This window comes from Nannobrachium achirus (assembly GCF_963921795.1).
Source record: "Nannobrachium achirus genome assembly, chromosome: 19".
In the NCBI taxonomy this organism is placed as follows: domain Eukaryota; kingdom Metazoa; phylum Chordata; class Actinopteri; order Myctophiformes; family Myctophidae; genus Nannobrachium; species Nannobrachium achirus.
The window spans coordinates 41,311,472-41,328,618 of NC_137826.1; the positions used below are offsets into that span (position 1 = coordinate 41,311,472).

At 43.0% G+C, this 17,147-nt stretch overlaps 1 protein-coding gene across 1 annotated transcript in view; it reads right to left on the reverse strand.

Moving 5' to 3' along the window:
- hspa4a (heat shock protein 4a) overlaps positions 1-17,147 on the reverse strand; it is a 460,486-nt gene that overhangs the window by 8,593 nt on the left and 434,746 nt on the right. The window lies entirely within an intron of this gene.

Sequence of the window (17,147 nt, forward strand, 5' to 3'; positions counted from 1 at the left end):
TGAGTACTAGCTGTGTGGTGTTAAGATTAGCCTACACATATAAAATAATAATGTTATGATTATGTATTTAGAAGTTGGGTTTAGGGTTAGTTTTAGGGATTTTGAAGTTAAGATTAGCATAAGAGTAGACAGATACAGAATAACTTTTAAGATAAATAAATAAAAGAAGACTTAAAATCTGACCTGGTCATCACCACCTGTGCTGGGCAGGTTTGCATAATGCATGAACCATTAGCAGATTTATAATATGTCTTTGTGCCAACACTCTCAATTGTTTGAATTGATAGTGAATTGACTCCCCTCACAGATAACTTACAGTGGCTGTGAGTTGGCCGGCCTATACAGCTTTTAATCATGTCGTTAATCACAGTGAGCCTTGTCCAATAATAAGGTTATTCCTACGTTATTCCTACGTGACTGCAAAGTAAACACATGAACATGCACGCACACACACACACACACCCACACACACACACACACACCCACACACACACACACACTACTCCACAAGGCTTTAGAGTTTAGAGAGTGAGATGATTTGGTCAGAGAGAGAGAGAGAGAGAGAGAGAGAGAGAGAGAGAGAGAGAGAGAGAGAGAGAGAGAGAGAGAGAGAGAGAATGTAGTATACATACAAGAGAAAGAGGGAAGGACAGACAGACAGACAGACAGACAGAGTTGGAACATTTCCACTGAGAACTAACACTAAACAATATGCATCATCAGCCAAGTCTATGCGTCCCAATCCATTACAGTGTATGTGAACGCATGTATTCATGGTCTGAGTTCCAGGAGGGTGGGGCTGGGGGACAAATCATGCAGTCTGACAGCCAAGTCAGCTTGCCCTTGGCCAGAGTCTGCCCGGCAATAGCAGCCCTGTGCTGACTTATTGGCCCAAAGGAGATAGATACTGAATACATCACTTGTTCAAGTTGCAATCCTGACTGTAATAACACCCAGAATCTGAAACTTAATTTGGAAACCAAGCCGCTACCGCCATCCAAGAGGAGAATCCCCAGTTGGCCAGGGCCAGAGAATGGGCATCTGAGCTCAAAATGTGAAGCAACGTGTTTTATAAGACTTTGGGTTGGAGGTAATTTCTCTGCCCACTTGTGCATCTCAAACATACATAGTATCAACCTTCAAATTGATACTATGTATCGGCAGTGGACCGCCATTTGAAAAAAAAAAAAACCATAGATACCATATAGTTTAGTTTCATTGTTTGACAGCACAAACATCAGTGTATGGGTTCATCTAAATTTGTGTTTCCAGATATTTAACCACTTGAACCGTCAATACTTAACTTGTTAATACTTAAAGGGATATTCCACTTTCAACAGGGAGCAGTGGTAGGGCCTCTCTCCACATACACACCCATTGTAACTTCAAACTTCATTTTAACCATGATAGATTCATTAAAAACACACATTATTTTTTCTGGTGACTCATACTACCCTCCTAATACGTGAGCGATAACTTTTTTCATTAATTTTTAATAATTATTTGGGAAAATGGAAAAAATGAAATACAACAAAATAATTATTAAAAATAAATGAAAAAGTTATCGAAAAAACACGGCCTGCTCACATATTAGGAGGGTAGTATGAGTCACCAGAAAAAATAGTGTGTGTTTTTAATGAATCTATCATGGTTAAAATGAAGTTTGAAGTTACAATGGGTGTATGTGGGGAGAGGCCCTGGGCCTGGAGGGTCTGGTAACATTTACATCAAATATCTAAATATTCAATCAAGCTAAATTAAAAACTGTTCAGGGTATTCATAAAAGCCTGATTAGATGATAAAATTACCAAAAGTTTCACTCTGTATTTAGTCTGCTCTTTTTTCCCCCTCTACACGAAACCTCTTTGTCGAAAATAGATGATCTACAAGCTCACAACGCCTCGCTGGTCCTCAGAGTTACTACCCCCTGTAGTAACTCTGAGGACCCCCTTGGGGTCCCGGACCCTCTGTTGAAGATCCCTGCCATAATTGCTTCATAAAATGTTGCGCATGTGCAAGCTCATGCGTCATGACGAGTTGTCAGCTTGTATGTCAGCTGTTTTAATTAGCAGAAAATACGGCTGAATTGTTTAAACTGCTGTTCATTTGGGGACCCCCTGGGAGCCCCCTCAAGGACCGCCGGGGGTCCCCGAACCACACTTTGAGAGTCAGTGGGCGAATACAAAAACAGCACAATCACATCCTGACCCTCCCATACTTCCTCCAGATTGAAGTGAGTCACCTCCATTCATTTGTCAACCAATGGCACCCAATCTGTGCCAGTATCGACATGCAGTCAGGCGACACACACATTGGGGACATTATAGAGATATCCATTGGGCCGTGACAGATGACAGCCATGATGACTATACTGAAACTATTGATTGAAGTGACAGGAAAATTAAGTTAAAATAAGTTCATTAATTAATTTGGCCCAATATGCAATACTTAAAGGGGAAAACCACCCATTTTCAATATTGAACTATGTCATTAAAATGAATATACCTTAGAGAGTGTGGAAATAAATAAATAAAAAGTTCCCCCCTTCTGTGTTGCCTAGAACTGGAGGATTGATTTGGGGGTTTGTATTGCAAAGTAAAACGGTGTGATGTCATTTGCAATACAAACCCCAAAAGTGGCAAAAGTGAGGGTCGTCCGTCCGTCTGTGAGAGTGAGGGTGTTGCATCACGCTCATCCCCTATGGCTGTGACACCTGGTTGCTCATCTAAGTTCTGAAAAAACCTCCATGTAGTATATGGGTGGAATGGGGTAACAATCACTACTATTAAAAGGAATCACTCACTAGTTGGCCTTGTTGGGCTCCCTGACCTCTGTACACATCTGTATTCTCGCTGAGTCACAATGATCGGAAACACCCAGGGGGACGCCTAGCGTCAGTCTTCTCAGTGATGTTGTCATCTAGTAGCCATCTCTCAATTTGACTTTATGCACAACATTTTTTACACCGCCCATAATAGGTAGAGGCGGAGCCGTAGTGTCAGGAGGAGGCAGTGGCGTCAGTTCAGAAAAAGCTAAGGTATGGCAACATGACTGGTGTCTTCGCGCGCGTGCAAGACACCAGTCATGTTGCCATACCTTAGCAGCCTTTAAGAAGTACATTCTATTTTTCCCCTGTTTCTATGGTTTCTTGACTTGGGCTGGATATGGCAGCCTGGAACGGTTGTTCAAGTGCAGCCAAACTTGGAACGTTAGTAAACGTGCCACAATTAACATTAATGAATTAACCTGTGCAGCTGACCTGCGGAACCTGGGAATATACCATTATGTCAAGATGGGGAGAATACAAGTGTGGAGAATATAATTGTAATACCTTGTTAAAGTGACCATTTTGTAAATTTTTGCATTTGTGGTTATTTTACTGTAATTTAACAACATAATAACCAGAACAGATAGACATTTGTGGATTTATATTTAAAAGTAACTTTTATTTTCCCCCCTGGACCCAGGGTATGGCAGCTGCATACCCCTGCCATACCCAATTGACGCCCCTGGGAGGAGGTGGAACATCTCCATGGCTGTCTGTTCAAATTTGAGTATCACTTAGTTTCCCAAAATGACCACCTCCGTTGCCTCAAATAAGTCCTACCCCAGGAACCTGACTCTGGGAGGCTGCGGTGCAGAACATCCATCATGAAGTTCATGTTTAGTCAATACCGGAATCCTCTGTCTTGAGTACATTACAATGCATCACCGTGAGCAATGTGTTTGTTCCAGCAGTATGCCACTGAATTAGTTCTCATAAACATGAGCAGGCAGGCAGCAATGAAACTGAAGATCCGCTATCTACTATAGCCTCTCGAATGGCTCCATATTTGGGAATGTACAGTACCTAATTCCAGTGCTCATTAATTTCCTCTCTAACGACACAGCATCTTTCAGAAATAAATAGCACAGTCAGCTCGGGAATACCAGACTCCAGCTCACGTCGTAAATTTGAGCTGAGTGGCACACTTTTGCACGTGATTTGCATATTTTGTTTTTGTAAAAGGACATTTTGTCGAGTTTGCCAGGTGCTTAACTGAGTCCCACCTGTAACATTTGTGTGTACAACGTCCCCACTCCCCTCCCTCAGCTCTCTCTCTGTCTCTCTCTTTGGCAGCATATCCATCTCCTGCACCTGGTCTTCATTGTTCAAGTGCACTGGCATTGTGCATGGCCGAATCCACTTGATTGAAGTGAGTTAGAAAACATGACCAATGACAAAGAACACCCATACCTACAGGGAGAAATAAAACAATGTGCGAACACAGCAGCAAGATTTGGGAACTGTTGCGATAAAAGAAGGCTAGCGAATGGAATACAACCACCCTAAGGACCACGAACCATTGATTGACCTCTAGCCCTACTGCACATATAAAAACAGCTACCTTAAAACAAATTTTAAATCTGAGGCTTTTTGTATATCATTTAAATTTGTTTTGAGAAAGAAATGCTGCTACAGTATTTGCAAAAGATTGCTGCTATTAGTTTCAAAAATCATTATACCCTGCATACTGTATATACAGTATACTGTTACATGTAACAACACAATGTCGTAATAGGTCTATACAGGTCCGTTGGACCTCCAACGGAAACAAGATTGCAAGGGCTTTTTGGGGGTGTTCCTTTTAAATGTAAACGTATGTTTTCTCATGCCAATAAAGCTTCTATGAAATTAATTGAATTATGGCAAGAATGGCCTTATCCAATGTCAGTTTATCTTTTAGGAACAAACATCCACTGTAGGCTTATTCCAAGATTTGATCTTGTACTGTACTGTATCTTGTCAGAATTCACACACTGGAAGCATCTCACGCAGAGACAATAATTTCATTTTGTCTTTTGGCAAAACGTATGTCTCTTCTTGGCAACGGCATTTACCAATTCTGCACAAGAGGAGCTCACAGGGCACTGAGGGCAGCCACAGAATGATCGTTAAGTTTGCTTCAGTCAAGGTGTACAATAAAGTCCTTAATGAGGCGGAGGCAGTCTGAGCTCACAAAGGTCGTTTGTTAGCCAATGGCTGACTGAACATGTTCAGGCAAGTTGTAAGAACAGTTCACTGAGGATGAAGTGTTCAGTGTGAGTGTGAGTGGTTCAGATGGTTTAGTCTCAGCAAGACCAGGCAGGCAGAGTCGATTTTGGTTGTCAGTTAACTCAAAGTTTTTAATTTAGTGTATATTGTCATGTTATGGGGATCGATGCGAAACAAGCTCAGCTCCCTGGCCATTTTGAATAATCTGCAGTGATATTTCTCAGTGCAAACTGGGTCTCAGCTTGGACGAACCATGCAGCAGCCTATATCGCTCAGAGAAATGAGACAATTTCAGCAAATCAGAGAGAAAGGAATTGTCCAAAAGTATCCGGTTCACAAGTGTATAGTCAGAGTTAATGGTGAAACAAACATATGCCACTGTTCTTTATCAAACATATGCTAATTAATGTTCTTTATCAAATGAGCAGCTGCAGCTACTTTACTAATTCATGCACAGTACAGGAAAACAACTGGTGGGTAGTCTGGGTAGCCTACTCAAAATACATCACTACTAGTTATGATACATCTTAAAAGAGGAATTAACCATATGGCTCCTTGACAAAGAAGCTTTATATAGCTTTCTTCTTTTTCATGTATGTAAATATGGCCACTTGCATGACTCAATGTGTACCACCAACTTTGCGAGTTTTGCTCAAAATCTGTTGTAGTAGTAGCAGCAAAATGTGTGTTTTGAAGAAAGCACTAAATGGCAGAAAATATTGTCTGGCTGAAATGGGCGGGGCCTATATGGAGTGTCTCGGCATGATCCAAGGAAATCAGGAGTTATAAGACAAAATGTGAAGCAGCGTGTTTAAGGCCATGGCTACACGGAGCTGGATATTTCTGAAGCTAGACATTTTTTTGTGCTGTTGGGGCTTGCAGCCACATGAAGCTGGATATTTCGGTTGCGAAGCTGGAAGAGTTCATTGCAAAAACAGATAAAAGCCATTTGGGAAGAAAATGAGCTGACTATTGTAAATAACGGTTAAGTTAGAGTTTTATTAGAATATAAAATCAATTTTGTTGTTAATTAAGGCAGATATATCCCATTCTAAACGCCCTCAAAGATCAGGTTTTGTAGCAAAAACAGACAAGTGACATAGCTCTTTGTTTGCAGAAACAGATAAATCCATTGGGCAGCGTGTTTAGACCACGTGATCCAAGATGGCGCCCCATTATGCACCAAACTTGTCTCAAACACTGTTCAGGGGTCTGCCATGAGGATAGTCAAACCAGGGGCCATGTGTGGCCCCCAGGGGCCTCTGGGTGCCACAGGCGCACTGTTACCCCATTTTGCACCAAACTTCTCTCAAACACTGTTCAGGGGTCTGCCATGAGGAAAGTCACACCAGGGGCCATGTGTGGCTCCCAGGGGCCATGTGTGGCCCCCAGGGGCCTCTGGGTGCCATAGGCGCACTGTTGCCCCATTATGCACACTGTTGCCCCATTATGCACCAAAAGTGTCTCAAACACTGTTCAGGGGTCTGCCATGAGGAAAGTCACACCAGGGGCCATGTGTGGCTCCCAGGGGCCATGTGTGGCCCCCAGGGGCCTCTGGGTGCCATAGGCACACCGTTGCCCCATTATGCACACTGTTGCCTCATTATGCACCAAAAGTGTCTCAAACACTGTTCAGGGGTCTGCCATGAGGAAAGCCACACCAGGGGCCATGTGTGGCTCCCAGGGGCCTCGGGGTGCCATAGGCGCACTGTTGCCCCATTATGCACACTCTTGCCCCATTATGCACCAAAAGTGTCTCAAACACTGTTCAGGGGTCTGCCATGAGGAAAGTCACAGACATAGACGCACTGTTGCCCCATTATGCACCAACATTTTCTCAAACAATGTTCAGGGGTCTACCATGTGGCCCCATGTGGCGTGTGGCTCCCAGTGGCCCCTGATATGGTACACTGGGGCCCCTGATGTGGCCTGTGAGGTGGCCCCTGGTGTGACTATTGTCATGGTAGACCCCTGCACAGTGTTTCTGACAAGTTTGGTGCAGATTGGAGCAACAGTGCCTTTGGCACCCCGGGGCACCCAGGGGCCACTGATATGGCACACTGGGGCCCCTGAAGAGGCCTGTGAGGTTGCCCCTGGTGTGACTATTGTAATGGTAGACCCATGGAATTCTGGAAATGTCACTTACGCCTGTTTTGCGTCCTCGATATGGCCACATTCAATGGTGAAACATCAATTGTGGAGTTATCTGTTTTTGATAAAAAATGACTGTTGGAGTTATCTGTTTTTGCCAAAAAACAACGTTTAAATGTAAACAAAAACTATTTTCTAATAAAGTTACATTTTTTATGATACATCTATTTTGTTAAGTCATTTTTACTTAGTCAAATCCACCCAACTTCAGTTTTATTGATATTACTTTGAGTGCACAATAAAAAAAACTGGATTTGTGAACATTTATAAAAACGGAGTTATCTGTTTTTGCAAATGAACTCTTCATAGTGGAGAGATTGAAAAATATCCGATTCACTGGATCTGTGTAGACAGGGAACCCGGATATCTCTGAAGACTTTACTGTGTGTGTGCTTGTTAGACCTAGATATCTTTGTCGTGTGGACCTAGATATTTTTCTATGTGGATATCTGAAAAACCGGGATATATGAAATATCCAGCTCCGTGTGGACCTAGATATTTTTCTATGTGGATATCTGAAAATCCAGGATATATGAAATATCCAGCTCCGTGTAGCCATGGCTTAAGACTTTGGGCTGGAAGTTATTTCTCAGCCTACTTGGAGTGTGCAGGCAAAGTTTCCTGCCAATCAGTCCAACGGTACCTGAGATGAGTTTTTCACAGTCTCACGGACACCTGGACACACAAACACATGGGCAGGGGCGAAAACAGAATCTCCACCTCACGGCCATTGTAGCCCAGCAGAGAGGGAATAATAATAAAATAAAATAAATCTTCTATTTTCCTATTATATCCCAATTATGCACATTTCCCATTGCTACTTCAGGGTATATGTCTTACCTGTACTTTAACCGTTTTAACCTTCCATCCATCCATCTTCAGTCGTGTAATCCGGTCACTGGGGGCAACCGTTCCCGCAGAGATCTCCAGACTCCCTTTCCCGAGCAACATTAGCCACTTCCTCCTGGGGGATCCCAAGGTGTTCCAACATCAGTGAAGAGTGCCTTGGAACGCCTTTAACCTAATTTTTATAATTTTTCAATGTATTGGTGGATAACATGCCATACCAACATTACGCTATACTTGACTTGAGCAAGTGACATACCCCTCTTGATACTCATCAAGAAAGTTAAATTCGACCGGCCCATCTAGTAGAGCAGGGTTCCCCAATAGGCGGCCCGTGGGCCATTTGCGGCCCGCGGGGGGCTACTGTCTGGCCCCCACCAACCCCAGTAATAATCGTGGTATAAGAGCAGCAACAACACTAGTATATCGTCGTTGTCGGGTGGAAACCTTGTATGTCCAAAACCGTTCGTTTTGTATTTATCATCTTAAAAATGTATTAAACTAGTGAAAACAGCAGATCTACAAGCACACAGTGCTTGTAGATCTGCTGTTTTCACTAGTTTTGTGCGACAGTCTTGTATGATGAAGCAGGCTTTGCTTTACCAAAAAACTTACACATTTGAAACTTGGAGATACGAGGTTTCTGCCCGACAGTGACGATATCTGAACTGTTGCTGGAGTAGCGGAAACGCCAACGTCGCCCCCTGAAATCTTGTGGCTCTCGGCTTGGTACCCTAGACATAATTCGGCCCTTGGGGAAAACTAATTGGGGAACCCTGTAGTAGAGTCTAGTCCAAACTCCAAATGTTCACTAACTAGTCGAGCCCCCATTTTATTTTGTCAACCCAATTGCTTTAACAGAACAAGCCTCCTTTTTGTAATGTTGTGCTTAGACTAGAGTATCTAGACAAAAATGGTAGACCACACACTTGACTAATAACAAAACATGAGTGTGAGAAAGCATAATGAAGAAGGCTACTGTGTGGACAGGTGTAACTGTAAACTAGACCAAATACAACCAAACACAAAAGCTGGAAGAACAGAGAGAAAGATTGGCTCCAGTCAGCCTGCTTGTGCTTAAATAGGCACCAGGGATCATTAGCAAATTGGCGACAGGTGTGCCTCATTCCCCCGGACACACCTCCAGCAGGCTGAAGTTGAACTGCGTCCCACAGAGGAACATAAAAAGAACAGACTAAATCAATCATCAGATCACAAACTGTACTGTGCTGCTATCGTTTTTCTGCTAACTTCAGGAACCATTGAGAGGATCCATGATCCCTAATTGCAATTAGAAAATAGGTCTATTATTGGAGTAAACTGAGTCGTCGCCACTCTCTTTCTAAACAACTCTCAACCCACCCAAATGGAAACAAGACCGTATGGACTTTTTTGATGTAATCCTTTTAGACTAAGTGTTTTGACTGTACTCGTGCTGTTATCAATTTTGTCTAATCAAATATTCAATATTAATGAAAGCCAAAATGTTTCCATGTCTTTGATGTTGTAGTGTATTTGTCACAGTCTGGGGGATCTTTGAACAATTTCCCCACCCCTCACCACAGTGGAGCTGCTGAGTGAAGTGATGATGTAATATTAGCAGAAACAGAAAGACAGACATGCACATCCCCAACCCAAATTGGGCAGGTACTGAGCAACGATCAGTGCAGGAAACAGGGACGTGCTGGCCATTGGGAAAAGAGGGACAACTCCCGAACGGCCGGTTCATTCTCAGGCCGGCCTAGGCCAGGCCATTAGGAAAAAATTAAACTGTTTGTACAAAAGTAAAAAATAAACTGTTTGCACAAAAGTAGTGAACGCGAGGCGTTGTGTGCTTGTAGATCGGCTGTTTTCACTAGTTTAAATCATTTTTTAAATGATAAATACAAAACAAACGGTTTTGGACATACAAGGTTTCCACCCGACAACAACGAAATATAGGCCTAAAGGCCCTTTTCCACCGGCAGCGATAACGATGACGATAACGATTTAAAAAAAATTGTTTTCAATTGAAGTGGATCGGCGGCATCCTCCCAACACCGATAAAGACAACGATAGCCGACAACTATATCGTTAGGATCAACAACGGTGTTGGGTGGATGCTGCCGATCCACTTCAATTGAAAACACATTTTTTTAAATTGTTATCGTCATCGTTATCGCTGCCGGTGGAAAAGGGCCTTAATTCATGTAATTGGCCCACTGGCTTGTCACTTGTCATGATCTGAAATGGCAAATCTTTGAGTAGCAGCAGCGCTATAGAGAGAGATCTCTCTATAGCGCGCAATGAGGGCCTCTCCAACTCTTTTTTCCCGGGCTGAATCAGGGGCCCAGCACGTCCCTGGCAGGAAATATTATAATAATATAATCTCAGCACTGATATCCTACAAAATGAGCTGAGCCTTAACTTTATCTATGCTGCCACTTCATTCAGAGAGGAATCTTCTTTTTCAAGAGAACCGCCACAGCCACTTTAATGGTTATTTTGGTTGATCAAAATAACAATTAATTATTAACAAATTAAAGTTTGTTATCTCTCCTATGGCACCACATCAATACAGCATGAAATCGTACCCAACAACAAAAAGATATTCTAAGTCGAGGGGCTAAATCTCATCAAATGGTCCGTTGCTCAAATGCTGAATAAATAATGGACCTTGAGATGAAAAGGGCTGAAAACCACTGATCTAGAGTGTTATTAATTGATCTGATCAAAAGCGCCTCCATCCTCTTGGTGCTACTAGTCTGCATCCTAACAATTAGCAGAAACATTTCAGGTGAGCTGTCCGGCATCCTCCCCTCCCCTCAACACGGCTAACATGTCCTTAAATATTCTCTTTGAGGAACATCGGATGTGTGTTGCACTGTGGGATGAGTCGTCAGGAACAAGCTGCTATCTTTAGTCGCCTGGTCCACTTTTACTTACATGGTCAAAGTTTTGTGCTTACTTGGTACAAACTGCAGCTGCATGCTCAGAGATGGAGATGTGCTGAAAGTGCACTTCTCGGTAGCCACATACAGTATACATAATGTACAGTACATTTCTATGGATGAATCTTAGTTAAGATAGATCCATGCACAGGGCTTTGGTGATATTCATTTAGAGTGCCAATGTGTAAATATATTGTGCTTAGCTTTCTTATAAGGATGTGCGTCTACTGTCCCAACCTGTGAACTGATAATCCACTCAATGTACACAAGTGCACACAGGGAAAGATGTGCAGAAAACAAACAACAACAAAAAAGCCTCTGTCAGCCCTGTTGTTAGAATAATGAAAACATAATAATTAGTCGAGGGAGGGCTGCCTACAAAACAAAAGAATGCAGGTGTAGAGTAAAAACCCTCACTGTTAATTTATCATTTTCTATAGGCCAATTTAGTTACATTTGCACAATGTCATTTAAATGAACAAAACATTGTATTGTGTGCACAGGTGTCTTTGCCTCCTCGAGTGTGACTCATGTGGTTATCACACACACACATGCGCACACGCACACACATACTCACACAGACTAACACACGCTGATGGCTCATGCCTGAAAATAGCCTCCTCAGGGCACAGTCACACCACACTTTTATTCTACCTATAATGGGAATGGGGCGGTTTACTGCTATTTTGTGGATTTCTGCAAGAACGCAAATAGCAGCAACACTCCATTCCCATTGAAATACATTGCATTTTTGGGCCGCGCTATTTAGCTACTGAAGATCCGGCGTAGCCTATACATGGATTTGTACACACATTATTTTAACGCAAGGTCAGGAGAGTTCAGAAAAGGCAATTCTCCTGAATGCTGCCTTCAGGTATGGCATGGAAAGAGGGGCATTTGCATTTCTTTCACCATAGTAAAAACTACATTCATGGTCTGGAGAGGACACTTTTAACAGACGGGCAAAAGGGCCGGGGCTCGAGCCCCCTTTGATGTCTATGTGTGCACATGCCTGCTGTGCCCTTATGCCCCCTCTGTAGGTGACATGAATTTTGTTTAATGCAGAAGCAGATGTTTTCATACAGTGCACGGTCCAAAATGACAGAGGCCCTGGTTGGAATTCTATGGTATACTGAGAACATTATTCTATCGACTGTTCTCACAGGGGACGGCGCTGGTTATGAGAGGTACTTTTTGTTCTCTAGTAGAGCAGCTGGTCTCAGAACAGCGAATGCCCCAAGGAAGACCCTGACGTGTGACAAGCTGTGCGAGGAAGGCTCTGCTGCCTGGTATATTTACTGTAGCGTTTGTTTGGCACAGCTGATGTCAGAGATGTCTCATACGAGTCTGAGCACACAGTAAAATCCTTAGTGTTCATTATATTCTGAGACTAAAATAATCAGTGATTCTTATAGTCTGCATGCTATTCAGTGATCAATAACAAGGGTCAGGGTGGCGTGGGGTCCGGGCACCCTAGGCTGCAATGCCAGCCTGACAACGTGTCGCGGGTTCGAATCTCGATCCCGACGTCCTTTGCTGCATGTCAAAGGTCGCCCCATCTCTCTCCCCATTGTCTGTCAGTATACTGTCCTATCAATAAAGGCCCCAAAATAAATCTTAAAAAAGGGCTGGGTGTCCAGATGGCACAGGGGTAAAGTTGTTGCTCCGACTTGGCCAGGTGCTCCGTCACAATTGGCCATATTTGCGAGTGGCAAGCCGGTTCTCTGTGGTTGCACCGGCAGCAACTCCTACAGGTTGGTCAGCTCAGGAAGTGGAACAGAGGAGGACAGCGTGTGCCTCAGCATTCGTTACAACCTCCCAGTGAAACTACTCACTGTCAAGGGAAAAGTGCTGGCATCATCATCTGGCCTATCACTAGGTTGTCTGTACAACGTTCCCTAAAGGCTAGACAGGGGTCAGCAGTGATATATATGCTACAGTCAGTTTGGGTAACTCAGTGAGATTGGGGTAAGAGTGCTCGTTTTGTAGTTCACCACACACCCCTAACACCACCTGGATCAATTCACCTTGATAGTCTCTTATCAGCGCACCTGTGTAATTCTGCGTAGTCACCATGAGATGGCGACAACAGCCATTCACTAGAGTAGGCGCTGACGTCACTCGTTTGCGACATCTCTTTCGTTGTTTATCTACTAGCCCAGCTCGGCTGTGTTTAGCCATTAGCTTACTATGCCCAACTCTAACCCTAACCCTAACCTTAACCTCAGTAAAACTAAGCCTAACCCTAAGCCTAACCCTAACCTCCGTGGGGTGAGGCGCAATCATTCCTGCTGACGCTATGTTGTCGTTGTCTTTGTTGTGGATCAAAGCGACCGCTTGTTCCGCCCGCGCCGCACGACGAGCGCTCTGGTTCTCGATTTCACTGAAAAAAAAACTGTGACACACATATATATATATATATATATATATATACACACACACATACATACGCACGCACGCACGCACGCACGCACGCACGCACGCACGCACGCACGCACGCACGCACACACACGTGCACACACACACACACACACACACACACACACACACACACACACACACACTGTATGGAGGTAATTGGCATAATGACTGAATTGGGAGCAAAAGTTTTAAAAGACACAGACATGGGGGGAATAAATCCAGTGTAAAAACAGTGGTTTGAATTAATTTCATAGAACTTTCTTCAACATTAGATTAGACAAGAACTGTCTTGCCTGTGAGGAAATGACACTCTGAACCCTAATCAGGCTTTCTCTCATTGCCAAGCTAAAATTAATTAAATCTTAGTTAAAGGGATATTTCACTTTCAAAAGAACTTTTGGCCATTTTATCGACTAATCAGGCTTTTATGGACAGCCTGAACAGTTATAACTTCAAACTCCATTTTAACCATTATAGATTCATTAAAAACACCCATCCTTTTTTTCTGGTGACTCATACTACCCCCCTAATACGTGAGCTGTCTGTGTTTTTCATTTATTTGTAATAATTCTTTGGGAAAATGGAAAAAATGTAATACAATACAAAATGATTCAAAATAAATGAAAAACGTTATCTAAAAAACACGGCCAGCTCACATGAATCCATCATGGTTAAAATGGAGTTTGAAGTTACAATGGATGTGTATTGGGGAGGGGCCCTGGAGGAGGAGGGCCTGGTAACATTTACATCAAATATCAAAATATTGAATCAAGCTACTTAAAGAGAGAGCACTAACGAGCACATAATACGTTTGACACCTTTATGGCCCAATCAATCAACTCAGTGCACAACCCCTTTGAAGTTCAAAGGGATCAATTAAGACAAATCCTTCCCTGCAAGGGATGAATGTCAACATAAACAGTGGAACAGAATCAAAACACAGCCAGAGGGATGTGTCTTTCTTCAAGGAAACACCCCAACACTATAATATAGTGGCTGATAGAGGAAAATGATTGCTAAAATATGTATAGGCCTATACATAATATACTAGTGAGATGGCTCAGGGCGACAAGCGACCTTGCCCTAGAGGGTGAGGTCACGCCACAGTGATCAGGGATGTGGACATCAGGGATCTCCATATATGGGCATAAAAGGGATTTGATCCCTTGGCATCACATGGGATCTCTCTAACAGGGCATCAGTAATATTGACATCAGGAAACTCCATATATGGGCATAAAAGGGATTCTGTTAGTGTGACATCACAGTGAAACCAGAGCGTGACGTCAGAGCGGCAAACCCATTCTGGTAGAGTGGTTCTCCTGACATCACAGTGACATCAGAGCATGATGTCAGAGAGGCAAACCCATAGACCGGACAAGACATGGACACGGACAAGCTGTGACCTTTGGACGCAATAAAACATAGGCTTAAAGGGGAAGACCACCCATTTTCAATATTGAGGAGTTGTGTGGACATTTAAAAAAAAATATTTTGGGGTTTGTATTGTAAAGTACAACGGTGTGATGTCATCACATTGTGATTTGCAATACAAACCCCAAAATCAATCCTCCAGTTCTAGGCAACACAGAATATTGATATTGAAATATTCAATATTGAAAATGGGTGGTCTTCCCCTTTAAAGTTACCTAGTTTCCCTTTAAAGTGTGGTCCCTGAACCCAACAGAGACACAGACAGTCAGACCTATCACCACATCCTTTGTTCAATGGATATCTGTTGCATGTCATCCCCTCTCTTTCTATCGAATAAAGCATGAAAAATGCCTCGTAAATAGCCATTTGAAAAGACAAGGCTAATCCGAGTACAGCGAGACATGGCCAAAAGCAGCAGAAAAGACTGGCTAATGAGAGTGGAACAGAGCAAATCAGATCACTGTGCAAGGCAAAGTGGAACATTTGCAAGAGGAATATTAAATAACGGGCCCAGAGCATCAAGGACATCAAGCAGTTGTGTCAAGAGGGATTTTGTCACACAAAAACATATTTTTTCCCCTCACTTACAGCCAACGTTCTCTCTTCATGTCACTGATAAGACATTCTAAATACTTAATAGCAATATCCAAATGAGAGACACATAAAATTGGCTACTTCCTGGCAATAAAACAAGCAATAAAACATGATTAGTGGTCTCTGAGGCAGGATGCTTTTAAGCAAATTTTGACATTTGTATTCGTCTATTTAGCTCATGTGATGCAATAATAACATTAATCTGCATGTTTGAAATTCTGAGCAATGGCTATTAACTGAAGCAGTGTTTTTCAACCTTTTTCATTCCATGGTCCATTATTTATTCAGCATTTGAGCCACCATTTTAGCCTCTCAGACCCAAGACATATTTTGCTATCGCTGGATACAATTTGTCCACGTTTCCATGCTATATTCATTGATGTGGTACCATAGGAGAAATAACAGGCAAACTTTGATCACAATTCTTCTAAATTCTCTAATTGTGTAGACTTTACTGTAAATTAAGTAATGCAGATGTTTAAGAATAATGTCACTCTTGAGAGCGGAATGAAACCAAATGGTCCCATAAGGGCTATAAGGGTCCTCTTGGTTACCAACTCTACATCATTTAGCTGGGGACCACCTGGAACCCCCTAAGGGACCTGTGCTGTCGGGTGGTCCCCGGACCACTGGTTGAGAACCATGCACTGGCCTAAAGACTTTGCAGGCTAAATGAGTGCGTTTTAGTAGTTTTTCCAGTGTGTGCAACTGCAATTTGACACACACATGTTTTGCTTAAACTTAAATTGATTGATTGATCAATACTCCGGCCAATCTGCATTATACGTTTGCTGACTGTGCAGTGGAGATGTGCTTGCGCAACTATATCGGTTTCAAGACGTGTATCCAGTAGGCCTAAAGTAACCAGTTAAGTCAGCAGCCCTGGAGAGAACGAGGCAATTATGTTAGTTAATGCTCCCTTTCATAAAATATTTAAACGTTAATATTTTTGAAGTACATGTAGACATATACTTAATTGTGAGAGAGAGAGTGTGAGTGAGTGTCCCACCCTCTCTCTCTCTCTCTCTCTCTCTCTCTCTCTCTCTCTCTCTCTCTCTCTCTCTCTCTCTCTCCTCCCACCCTACATGTGTCGGAGGAGCGCTCCATGCTCCAACAGATAGTTTTTGCTCCCCGCGCGCTACGGTCACCGCCGGTGCCCTGAGCTTGGCTTGGCGAGACAGACAGACAGACAGACAGACAGACAGACAGACAGACAGACAGACAGACAGACAGACAGACAGACAGACAGACAGACAGACAGAGAGAGAGAGAGAGAGAGACGCGCGCGCAAGGAAAGGAGATCTTCCCACATCATTAATGGACAGACAGTGGGGATAACATGAGAAAGTAGAAGAAGAACCAGAGCCTCTTGCTCATCTCTCTTGCCTTATAAGTTTGATCCATCATCAGACTAGCAATCAACAGCAGCCTGTTCCATGAGCGGGAAGAAAACTAAAGAGGAGAAAGAGCACCACCACCTCGGTCACCACCACCATGCCTCCAAACAAGGTGAGAGAGAGTGTGTGTGATGTTAATAGAGAAGGTTTTTAGTTGGGATCTGCACGTTGGTTGGTTGTTTCTCAACCAGTGGTCTGGGGACCACGAGTGGTCCTCGACCCTTATGGGTCAATTTGGTTTCATTTTACGCCCTCAAGAGTTAAAATATTGTTAAAAATATGCATTACTTCATTTACAAGAAGTCTACACAATTAGAGAATGTAGAAGAATTGTTATTTT